This window comes from Talpa occidentalis, unplaced genomic scaffold, assembly GCF_014898055.3.
Source record: "Talpa occidentalis isolate TD23 unplaced genomic scaffold, MPIMG_talOcc4v2.1 talOcc4.11, whole genome shotgun sequence".
NCBI lineage: Eukaryota > Metazoa > Chordata > Mammalia > Eulipotyphla > Talpidae > Talpa > Talpa occidentalis.
Genome location: NW_023601104.1, coordinates 30,093,005 through 30,106,015, shown reverse-complemented (window position 1 = coordinate 30,106,015; position 13,011 = coordinate 30,093,005). Strand labels below are relative to the sequence as shown.

General features: G+C 49.7%; 1 pseudogene; it reads left to right on the top strand.

Annotated features, from left to right (window-relative positions):
* Positions 1-5,317: 5,317 nt before the first annotated feature.
* Positions 5,318-12,838, top strand: LOC119239573 (glyceraldehyde-3-phosphate dehydrogenase-like; annotated as a pseudogene).
* The last annotated feature ends 173 nt before the right edge of the window (positions 12,839-13,011 follow it).

The following is a 13,011-nucleotide window of genomic DNA, read 5'->3' as shown; positions in this document are numbered from 1 at the left end:
TTAGTTTCACTGGTTGTTTGGAAAGCTGAGTTCTCTGAAATTGGTGACTCACAATGAAACCACAGGTGAATCACTGTCACCGAATAGTCACATAAGGTCACACTAGAGAATTCACATGGGAGATGGAACAGACCTGTTACAACATCCCAAAAAGGCTGGCAGCCAAGCTGGAAACACTATCACTTTGGGCCTCTCTGGGGCTCTGACGGATGGAAAGCAATCATCAAACAAATGAACTTCATTGATCAAAATGCTTATTGGAAAATGCTCAGGGTCCACCTAAGCTGGCTAAAACTGTTACGATTCCTTGCCTATGAGGGAAAGGTATCAATTCTGGCTGATAAATATAAATTTCACCCACCCACCACCCCCACACCTCTGGCCTACACCCCAGTTCTTGTATGTATAAATAAATATTTTTTTGAAGATTTCTTTATGCATACAAGAACTGGGGTACAGGCCAGAGGTGTGGGGAGTGAGAGGATTCACCAGAGACAGAATGGGGAGCAGAACAGGCAGATCAACTGAAATACACTGCTGAGGGGAGCAGTGGGTGAGTCAGGAGGGGTCTGCTATACCATGTGGGTTCCTCCCTGGCCAGGGATTGAACTGGTGCCACAGTGGCAGCGGAGCGTTTCATAGGTTGATTCTTAACTCCTTGAGCCACCAGGGAGGCTCTTTATAAATAAATCTTTAAGAAAAAAAAAAAGGCTCAAGGAAGAAAGAAAGGGAAGGGAAGGCTGACTCACAGAACTGCTTTGATGCCCAGAAACAGGTGGGAACTGGGGTGACTAGAACCACTGTCAGGAATGGAGCTGGGTGCAACCCCTGCAGCCACCACTACCTGGGCATCAAGAGTAGCCACCAAGGGAGGGACTTCTGCACTCCTGCCTCCTCACATCACATCCAGATCCTAAAGGTGGCTTCCTGAATAGGTAGTCACTGGCAAGAGGCTAAAGGTGCCACCAAGGGACAAGAGAGACAGGACTTCTGCCAGGAGATGAGTCTCCCATCACCCCCTCAGAGCCAGGCTGTTGAGGATGTCTGGGTGTCCTTCCTGGGACTCTCCTCTCTGACCCTCCCTCAACACACTTCATCCCCACCCCTTGTTCTCCCCCTTACCCAGGAACTAATCTCTGCTCTCCCTGGTCTCATGGAGACATGATATACTTAAAGATGTCTTCCTCAGGAGACTGCCTGGGTACCAGAAAGTTCTACCCTTAGCATCCCTTTTCATTGTGGAGACACTCTCCAGAGGGCCCCTGGAGGAAGGCTATATGAGGGGGAGCTCTAGGCATCCCTGGCCCTCAGGCCAGGTCATGAGAGTGGATTAACCATGAGTGGTATGCACAAGAAACCTCCCAGTTCTTAATTTTCTTTTTTTGTTTAAAGATTTATTTATTTATGCGCACAAGAGCTGGGGTACAGGCCAGAGATGTGAGAGGTGAGAGGATTCACCAGAGACAAAGTGGGGAACAGAACAGGCAGACTGACTGACTGACTGAAATAAACTGCTGAGGAGAATAGTGGGCGAGCCAGGAGAGGTCTGCTGCACCATGTGGGTAGCTCTCTGGCCAGCCGGGTATCAAACTCGTGCTGCAGAGGCTGAAGATAGCTTCATAGTGCTGTGCTTAACCCCTTGTGCTACCAGGGAGGCCCCAGTTCTTAATTTTCTTGATGTCTATTTTAATCTAACTTCAAACCTGTATTGCTAGGGAGAGGAGTGTAGGGGAACCCTATTCTCCTATTCTCTTACAAAGAATTGGGGGCTCCCCAACCCCAGGGTCATACCGGCAGGGAGCTTTATAGGAGCAAGTTTCTCATTTTCAGCCTTGTGGTGACTTTTGACACCTCAACAACTCTGCCTGGACCCCAGCTGGAATGGAGGAGCCAGAATTTCACTGTACCCTGGGGAAAGCTGTCACCTCCCTGTGGTGCTCTCAGATCACTTGCCCTTCTCTAGTCTCTAGGACCCTCTCTCTATCTCTCCTTCTCCCCAGCACAATTCCCTCAAGGGATTGGACCCAGGAAGCAAAAGCCAAGAAAACTGTGTCCTCTCAGGTAACTTCTGGATTTGAGCCAAAGAAGCCTAATAACCCCATTTGGAACATAGGGACAGGGGTGTAAGTCTAAGTAAGAATCGTCAGAACAAAGAAAAAAAATATGCCCAACAACCATCCTGTCATACTGAGATAAAGGAGACTTCCCCCCACCATTCATGTGTGTGTGTGCTCATTCATTCATTCATTCTTTCATTCATTCATCCGTTTATTCAACAAATATTAGCCAAGGTTAATATTTATACCAAGTTCTGGGCTGACACTGGAAATCCCACTGGAAACCAGAGTGACATGGCTCTGCTTTGGGGAGCTTAGAGTGAGCTGAGGGATCCGGACTATGAACAAGCAACAAATAACATCATCTCAAACTGTGACAAGTGTTCAATAATCAAAATAAATAATTAAAGAGGAGCTTCAGGGTGGGAATGTCGTCCCCCTCTTATCTCCTTGGCTTTGTTGCTTTTTTCTAGCCTGAAATGACCAGATTAACCCTTGGTGACTGTTTCTCAGCACTTAGCTCTACCCTTTCGCCCCTTCCTAGGCAAAAAGGTCCAGTCCTGCTTCTGAGCACCTACACTGTGTTGTCTTTGACTGTGAGCCTGTGTCCTGCACCAGAATGTTCCCCAGAACAGGATTGAGACCCTGCCTCTTGCACCCCAGTGCCCAGCCCAGTGACAGGGATTTCCTCTCCTCTCCTCCATCCTCCAGAAAGATGAGAAATGAGTGTGTCAGGTGAACAAGTTAAGGATGGCATTTAAGAAAAAGGAACTGTGGCTTCCGTTGTGGCGCAAGGGGTTAGGTCTCAGCACTAAGAAGTTATCCGCAGCCAGGCCAGGGAACTCACCCACATGGTGCAGCAAAGCTCTACTGTCTTGCGCGCTGCTCCCCTCAGCAGTGTATTTCAGTGGATCCGCCTGTTCTGCTCCCCACTCTGTCTCTGGTGAATCCTCTCACACACACACACACACACACACACACACACACACACACACACACACCGCCCCTTTGGCCTTTACCCAGCTCTTATATGAATAGAAAGATAAATAAAATAAATCTTAAAAAGAAAAAAGAAAAAGAACTGTGTAGGATGAAAGTGTAAAAAACAGAGCACAGTGGTCCACTTTACTTTAAAGCAGGAGAAAGTGTGTGTTGGGGGAGGCAGACTATAGCTGAGGGGCCTGAGGTGGGGAGCTCAGTGGGGGGAGAGTCCCACTTCCGGCTGGCTCCCATTTGTCTCCCTGCCTCCATGCTTCCTCCTCAGCACCAGATGTGATCGTCCTCTGGGTGTAATTACAATTGATAAGTCTGCCACCCCTAGAACGTGGTGGACCCCTTGGCAGCAGGAGATCCAGTTTAGAAGTTTTTGTGTCCCCTGGTTCACAGGCTGAAGACTTCAGAGAGGAGACTCTCCATAAAATATTTGAGAAATGAAAGAACAGTGCCAGGTTCTAAGAGGTAGGGATGTTGACTCTGATTTTGCAAAGGAGGTCCCTGAGACCTGGGGAGCTAGGCAGTGACAGAACTGGAACTAGAACCCTATGCCCCCCTTGGTCTTCCTGGAGCTATCAGAGTGAGATGGGACTTTGAGGAGCTGAGATGGTAGGACTGGAGGAGCGCCACCTTCACCCTGCCCTAGGTTGGGTGGCCAGGGGAGGGCTTAGCTACTAGGCATGCCCTCACCCTTCCTGAGATGCTGGCATATTTTAACTACCTCACCCTCTCCCCTCCCACCTCAGTTGAGGTAGGCCCACAGAATCTCAGAGGCCTCCCACTCCCCAAGCGCCACACACTGTGGACCACTAGATGGCGCCAAGTGGACGATCGGGCCCTTCCCAGGTCCTTTGTCTACTGTCTGTGCCCCAGTGAGGCACATGGAATCTCAAGAACTCGATGCTGAGAAATACAGGGAAGGGGTGGTTCCTTTGTTGAGAAGCTTGCATTGGGCATCTACTGAATGACTCATGTTTTGTGCTCATTAACCCTTCTGTTTGTTTTTCACAATAACCCTGAGCGGACAAAGGGACATTGTCCCCACCTTTTGGGGAGAGAAAAGGAAACTTTTGAGAGGTGAGGAGACTTGGCCAAGGCCACACTGCAAGCCTCAGGGTCCTGGGCTTTTTACAAAGTCAGAAGAGGGCCCTGAAGCCAGCTACTGCTTCCGTGACCTTGGAAATGCTGCCTAAATCCTCAGCCCTAGTGGTAATCATGAAATGATAAATTGGTAAGGACAGGTAAAGCACTGAGTAGGGCCAGGCCCTGGTAAATCCTCCATGTTGGCATCCAGTGGCCTTTTTTACTATAACCTAAGGGGGTCGCCCAGCACAGCCTCTACTTCCCCTCCCTGCACTTAGACATCTGAGTCTTCTGGAGAATAACAAAGGAATTCACTGGCAAACAGAGAAAATGAATGGCTCTTTCACAGTCTTCCTTCTAGGAGGGTCCGAGCTGTGCCTACCCACTAAGGGGAAGGAGGACAGGACGGAGGACAGCACGTCTGGTCCTTGCTCCTCCCACAACAATCACGAGGCCTCAGCCCTGGTCAGTGCGTGCATTTTCCACATTTGCCCCCTACTTCCTTCAACCTCCGTCTTTGACAGCAGATAGGGGAACTTTAGACCTAGTTTACAGAGGAGGGGACAGGCTCACAGAAGGTAGCCAACTCCGGGTCACATGACTGTAAATGACAGAGCCAGGATGGTCATCCCAGTGTCTGAGGCCTCACCTTGGTATTCAGGGCCTTTGCAAGCATGGATGCCTTCTTTCCTTTAGCTTTGTCTCTACACTCCACACCCAGGGCTCCATTTCTTTAAGATTTCAAGAGCATCACCTGCTGAGACATCAATGGCTAGGAGGGGCTTGGAGGGAGACCCTGAATGGGGAAGAGAGCCCCAGGTGCCAGACAGGTCCTACTGGGAGTGCGGAGGCAGCTGGCCTTCCTCCCACTCCCCCTCTCTTACCCTCTAGGATCCTGCTGCCTCCTTCAGCCTCACCTTCAGCAGGCAGATGCCCATCCCCTTCCAAAGGTGCCCCCTCCCTTTCCTTCCTCAGTCGGAGTTGGGTTCAGTAAATAGAGCCTCAGCTCCCTGGGAAGGCGCTGAGTGAGGAGAGCATCCAGTTACAAGCTGGCCCTGAGAGGGCAAACAGGGGCAATCCTGGGGCAGGAGCCAAAGACCTGGGAACTGATAGAAAGGGCAAGTGTTCAGGGGAGCCCCCTAGCATCCGGGCTCCTTGCCTGGATCCAAGCATCTGTTCACAGCATGGTGCTTGTAGCTGGGTCTCAGTTCCTCATCCACAGCATTGAGGTGGGGGGTAGGGCCTGCTTGACCACATCAGGGTGGATCCTGAGACTGTTTGGCAAACTGTAAAGGGCTGTGCACCCCCCTGGAGAGGGTGTTCTAGCTCCACTGCACCACCCAGGGCGGCCTCCTCCCCCACCCCTCCCCACTGGGCTGTGGCATAGCACTTCATGCCTATTTAAGGCAAATCTCCTGATCTCCTTTTAAATAACATTCACTCCTTGTTGTGGAGACTAGCAGGGCCAGAGCTTAGGGAAAGGGGAGGGAAGGGGAGGAAAGCCCCAAATATCCTGTGAGGGGGATAGAAAGGACATGAGGTGAAGCAGGTATGCACTCCCCTCCCGAAGTGAGCTTTAAAAAGGGCCCCCTCCCCCGGACCCCAGTCTCCACTTGGTCTCCTCCCTCCTTAGGCCCTGGATTGGTTCAAACTCCTTTAGAAGGGCTGGGGAACTCCCAGAAATCTTCTATAGACCCCAGAGGGCAGTGGGGATGGCAGTCCCAGGGTGGGGGTGGTGTAAGCTCAGGTAAAGAAGTGGCACAACCAGGGTGACTGGGGAGGTCTGGGTGGGGTAGGATTGACATCTGACCTCACAGCCTGCCCAGTGTGAAGGAGGAAACAAGCTATTTAGTTCTAGAAGAAGTCCAGATTCAGAGAGACTGAGACCCACCCAGCACCACACAGCTAGTAAGTTGAAGGCTCTGAAATCCAGGTCTGGCCACTGCCAAATTAAAAACTTTTGTTTGGGGGAGAGGATGTCCTGAACAAATTCCACAGACTCAAGTTTTATGGACACCACCCCCACCCCAGATCAAAGAGATCCAAGACACCAAGGAATACAAATCCCATAATGTCATCTCCACCGAAGGGAGGCTTGCTGGGACCTGAGGGTGGAGCTAAGCAGCCAAGGTTGGCATATAACCAGACATTTGGGCCTTGGTGGTGTTGGTTTTTCACTGGCCTTCAGTGTGGCCTTCACTGGGGTCCCGGCTCAGCGGAACTGACAGGACGCATTCACCAGTTTATCTCTCCCTCTTTCTCCCTGGGTTATTCCTTTCTTCATTTCCCCTTTTTGTAAATAAACCCTTTATTAACCTTTTAGTGTGTGCCTGCAGTTGGGTCTCACTTTAAGTTCTTTCTAAGCACGTGGGTGAGGACCCACACTCAGGCCAACCCATTTCACATTGGGGTTGCCCTATAACACTTTCCCCTCTCCTGACCAGGACAGTATGCAACACTGAACAGTGATCAGGCATCATGCTAAGTCCCCTGCACACCCTCTGCTTCTGCCCAAATAGTTGAGGTGTGTGTGTGTGTGTGTGTGTGTGTGTGTGAGAGAGAGAGAGAGAGAGAGAGAGAGAGAGAGAGAGAGAGACTTATTTCCTAATGCTTCCCTCTTTTATCCAGGTCCATACCTCCCTTTTACCTTTTCTCTTTGGTTCCTGGCTTGGCCTCTTGTTCTCCCCCACCCAGCCTGGGCCCCAGAACAGCTTACCTTGATTTGAGTATGCTCCCCGCTCCAAAGGACCCAAGCTAGGACACCTTCCAGAAGCTCAGTAAGTTTTTTCCCTTGGAGGCTTGAGGTCTCCCTCTCCAGCTTCCTTCTCTCCCTTCTTCCAGTCCTTGGGGGCTAGGGGGCTCCTCCCCTCATTAAGGTTAATTTCCCTGTGGCCCTCACCGACAGTGACTGAGATGCCCTCTCCAGGGTTCAGACAGAGAGGGTCAGGGATCCTTTGCAGATCATGTTGCCTCCTTGGGACCAGGCTCTCACTCCCCAGGCATGTGAGCACAGAGGGAGGGCCTGCCCCACCCTGGGTCAGTGTCAGACTGGACTTGGGGGACAGGGATCTGAGTGAGGAAGAAGCTCTGGCTTCCTCTTCCTCTGGGCACTTAGAGCAGAAAGGGGCCAAGGCAGTGAGCTGGACCAAAGGGCCTCATTCACAGACTGGAAAACATTTCACAAAAGAGGAGGAGAGGCCTGGGGTCTGTCCACAGTGAAGAAGCCTGGCTAGATCCTCCTAGTAACCTCAGATGGGAGTTTTGATCCATAGGGGAGATGCATCTATCATAGGAGGAAGCTGGTCTCTGAGTAACTTGCACTTCGAGTTCTACCATTAACCTCTCCTGTGCCCTTGCAGAGCCCCTTTCTACTTTTCGTAAAACAGGTTGGATCACTGATCTCTGAGAGATCCTGCACTGCCTATCAGCCCAGGCCTCTGCAGGCGCCTCCCCTGACCCCACAGCTGCACAGTCTCTCAACTCCACTCTCTTCCTCTCCAATGAACTGCCCCACACCACATATTACCCTGGTAACCTCCTGAGGTGTGGGAACTATACCCCCCACTTTGAGGCTCCCCCAGAATGATCCATCTATCACCTGGTATTCAGCACATCCCATTTACAGTCTCAGACCCTGGGTTCAGGTTCCTCATCTGCCAAACAACACTAACACCCCTTCACTCTGAGACTGGCATGGACACAGCAGGACACACTTGGGGAGCCTGGCAAAGGCAGTCTGCCCCACTCTCCTTCATCCAAATTGACCAGATCCTCCAAGTCAAATCCCTGGCACAGTGAGGCAGGCCCCCTCAGAGGTGACCTCGGCCATGTGGAGCATCCCCAGGACTGGACTCCACTCGCCTTCCCCCATCCCATGCAGCTCTCACCATCCTGTGGCAAATGCATGACCGGGGGCTCACAGGCAGGACACTGGGGTCTTGCCTGCTTCTACTTCCTTCCCCAGGACTGTGTTGTAGACACAGGACTATATTTGACCCCCAGAGACACTTCATTACCAACTCAAAAACAAACAAAAAATCCTCTCAGCTGGAGATTTTTCACCTGTCAGACCAAAAGGATTTTCAAAAACTTTCTCTAAAGGCCCAGGACAGAGTAGCTGGCAGGAAGTACAAGTTATTAGAAGAGATTGCAAAGAGAAGAGAAGCCAAAAACCTACATGCTTGGAGATTTCCACCCTGGGGCATAAACACCCTGGGGTATAAACACTGCTTAGTCAGTTGTTGAGGGCCAGCTGCTGCAGGGAGGTTACCTACTGCCTCCAGTCTCGGTTTTCTTATCAGTAAAAGGAAAGAGGGACTGTTCCCTCTCTCCCCAGAGCCTGATGGCAGAGAAGGGTAGACAAGACCTGAAATCCCAACAAGGGCCTAGGGAGGGGCATGGCCCTGGAGGACGACCACGTCATGGAAGCTTAGCTCTGGCTCCTGCCCAGGGTCTAGCTCTGTCAGGCTGTGCGGGGCCCAGCGGCCTGGGTCTGGAACTCATCAGCCCCACCTGTCAGCCTCCCCAGCGGCTAGTGGGGACCTTCCTTATCAGTAAGGAGAGTGCAGCCCAGAGAGTGTGGCTCAATCCAGGGGCCCAGTATCCCTTCCCAGCTGGGGATCTTCAGGCAGCAAGCTTTAGCAGTGTTCCTATCAGCCAAGCACCCCAGATTTGACTGAACTCTGTTATATCCAGGTAGCACAAAATATGTGGAGACTTCACTCATATAATAAATATTTATTGAATCTACAGTGTGCCTGGCCCTGAGCTGTTCCAGGAATCTGACAGAAACTCCTGCCTGTGTTCTAGTAAAAAAAAGTTGTCAGGGGAAGCAGAAGTGTGGTGGGAAATAAAAGAGAGCAATTCACTTTACATGAGGCGGAGAGAACTCTGTGCTAAGGAAAGGATAGCTAGAAAGTACATTCCAGTCACAGGAAAGGGATCATACAGAGTTCCTGAGGTAGAAAATCTGGAGTGTTTTTTTTTTTTTAAAGATTGATTTTAAAGATTTATTTATTTTATTTATTTATGCATACGAGAGCTGGGGTGTAGGCCTGGGGGGCGGGGGATTGAGAGGATTCACCAGAGACAGAGTGGGGAGCAGAACAGGTGAATCTACTGAAATATACTGCTGAGGAGAGAAGCAAGGGAGACAGGAGAGGTCTGCTGTGCCATGTGGGTTAGTTCCCTGGCCTGGGATCAAACTCCTGCTGCAGTGGCTGCTGATTGCTTCATAGTGCTGAGACTTAACCACTTGTGCCACCAGGGAGGCTCATGGAAAATCTGGAGTGCTTAGAGAGCTGCAAGGCCCATGTGAGGTGGGCACACATCAGGCTTTCCCCCAGTAAATGCAGCTGAACCAATTAGCGAAGGATCATAAGGATGTTTCCAGTCAAGATGGAGTAACAGGGACTGAATTTACATTTGCAACTAAAATGCCCAACTAAATATATGAAGCAAATGCTCTCAAAACATTGGTTGCCAGACAGTGAAAAACACTTCTGAGAGCAGGAAATAAATGAGGTGAGTCCTACGCCTGCTCCAGCTGACAGCATGAAGAGTTTCCAGACTGGAATGCAGTGAGTGGAAGGCAGGTGGAGTCTGTGGTCATGTCTCACTGAAAAAAGGAAGGTACGAGTCAGGGGGCACAGGGCAGAGAGAAGCAACAAGAAAGAGCAATCAACAGAGAGAACAGAGTCCTACAGAAGGCATCCTTCAACAGTGCAGCTTAGTGCCTGTATGTGAAAAAGACCAGGATAAGAACAGCCCAAAAAGGATTATCGAGCTCTTGGAATTTTCACAGGGCTGGGAATAGTGCTGGCCCCACACACTAAAGTAGAAAGCTCACAATTAATGAATCAAGTGGAGCACTTTCAAGAGTTTTTGACTCAGAACTGGGTAAAAACAGAGGACTGCTCTGGGCTCACCTACAAAAGCAAGATCCAAAAGGACCAAATTATTTCCAAGGAATTTTTGCACCCCAGAACAAAGTTCAGGAATATTTATAATACCAAAACAGGGCCTTCTGGTGGCGCAGGGGTTAAAGACACCGCTATCAAGCTATTGCCAGCCACTGCAGCACACTCCCCCTGGCCAGGGAGCTAACCCACATGGGTTATCTCCTGTCTGCCTGCTGCTCCCCTCAGCAGTATATTTCAGTAGATCCTCCATTCTGCTCCCCACTCTGTCTCTGGTGAATCCTCTTACCCCCTGTACAGAGCCCCAGTTCTTGTATGCATAAACAAATATCTTTTTTTAAGAAGAGAATAGAGGACCTCCCTGGTGGCGCAGCGGATGAACGCTGGGTTGCGAAGCTGCCTGCAGCCTCTGCAGCGTAGGTTTGACTCATGGCCACCGGGCGAGGGTCCCACATGGCGGGACAGACCTCTCCTGCTGCTCGCTGCTCCCCTCAGCAGTGTATTTTGTCAGTCTGCCTGCTCTGCTCCCCGCTCTGGCTCTGGTGAATCCTCTCACCCTCCCGCACTTCTGACTGTACCCAGTGCTTGTATAAATAAATAAATAAATATATATATATATTTTTTTTAAATTAAGAAGAGAAAAGAAGGTATACCCAAACTCTCTGCTCCTCCCATCCAACCACCAGCTATATCTTCTTGTGCTGGTTGCATCACTGAGAAAACAATGGTAAAAGTGTGGTCTGGTCACCAGAGCTGCTTTTAATTCTGGCAGAGTGGATATTGTCACCATTAAGACCCATTCATTTACCTCAGCTACATCATCTACATATTCCAGTGTGATTCCACCCACGGCACATTCAAAGGCACAGTCAAGACCGAGAATGGGCAGCTTGTCATCAATGGCCTCCATCTTATTTTCCAAAATTTAACAATGTAAGAAAATTTTTTTAAAAAGATTTATTTATTTATGCATACAAGAGCTGGGGTACAGGCCAGTGGAGTGGGGGGTGAGAGGATTCACCAGAGACAGAGTGGGGAACAAAACAGGCAGAATGACTGAAATATACTGCTGAGGGAAGCAGCGGGCGAGCCAGGAGAGGTCTGCTGTGCCATGTGGGTAGCTGCCTGGCCAGGGATGGAACTCGTGCTTCAGTGGCTGCAGACAGCTTCATAGGTTGCGTCTTAACCCCTTGTACCACCAAGGAGGCCCGTAAGAAAATTTTTAAAAATTTTGATTTAATGCCTCCCTGGTGGTACAGGGGTTAAGTCTCAGCATAATCAAGCTATCACCAGCCACTGTGGCATGAGTTCCATCCCCGGCCAGGGAGCCAACCCACATGGCACAGCAGACCTCTCCTGTCTCGCCCACTGCTCCCCTCAGCAGTGCATTTCAGTAGGTATGCCTTTTCTGCTCCCCACTCTGTCTCTGGTGAATCCCCTCACACCTATTCCCCACTCCCAGTCTCTGGCCTACACCCCAGTTCTATACATAAATAAAAAAAAACTAAATAAATCTTAAAATAAAATGGTCTCCATTTTCCGGGGAAAAGATGTTGCCAAATCAAATAGAGTGATACTGATGCTGAATATGTTGTTAAGTCCATTAGTATCCTCACTACCCTGTGTAAACCAGGGCTTGCTTGAAGGGTGGGGCCAAAAGGGTTATCATCTCTATCTCTTTTGCTGATGCCTTCATGTTTTTTTTTTTTTTTTTTGCCTTCATGTTTGTGATGGATGTGAATCATGAGATATATGACAACCTCCTCAAGATTGTCAACGGTACCCCTGTACCACCAACTGCTTGGAACCCCTGGCCATGATCATCCATGACAACTTTGGCATCATGGAATGACTCGTGACCATAATCCACAACATTGCTACTACCCAGAAGACTGTGGACAGTCGCTCTGGGAAATTGTAGAGTGATGGCCAAGGAACTGCTCAGAACATCATCCTTGCTTCGACTGGGACTGCCAAAGTCACGAGTTTAGGTCATCCCTAAACTGAATGAGAAGCTCAATGGCAAGGCCTTCTGTATCCCTACCCCCAATGTATCAGTTATGGATCTGACTTGATGTTTGGAGAAAGCTGCCAAATATGATAACATCAAGAAAGTGGTGAGCAGGCATCAGAGAGCCCCCTAAAGGGCATAGTGGGATATGCTGAGAAGCAGATTGCCTCCTGTGACTTTAACAGTGACACCCACTATTTCCTAACTTTGATACTAGGGTTGGTATTGCCCTCAACAATCACTTTGTCAAGCTTATTTTACTGACATGACAATGAATTTGACTATAACAATAGGATAATGGACCTTGTGATCCACATGGTCTCCAAAGAAGAGCCCGCTGGACAACCAGCCCCACTGAAAGTACCAAAGCGGGGGCCTCCCTCGTGGCGCAAGGGGTTAAAATGCAGCACTATGAGGCTGTCCGCAGCCACTGTAGCATGAGTTCTATCCACCCCCCCTCCCCGCCCCCCCCCCAGCCCTGCAAGGGAGGGGAGCTGAGCCATCCAGCACAGCAGACCTCTCCTGTCTCGCCCGCTGCTGCTCCCCTCAGCAGCGTATTTCAGTAGATCCACCTGTTCTGCTCCCCACTCTGTCTCTGGTGAATCCTTTCTTCCCCCAAACCTCTGGCCTATACCCTAGTTCTTGTATGCATAAATAAATAAATCTTTAAAAAAAAAAAAGAGAGTACCAAAGGGGGAGAAACAAAGGTCCTTGGCCACTGGGGAGTCCCTGTCCCAACTCAATCTCTCAACACACAGAGAATCTTGCATTCTTGATAGAGTTTTCATTCCAGATCCCCACTGAGGAAGGAGGAATGATACCTTGTCATGTACCATTAATAAAATATAATTAGTAAAGTATGAAGGCCCCAAACAAAACCCAAAACAATAATACCAACATATATCATATATTGCTTTTATTACTTTTATTTTATATATTGCTTTTAAAA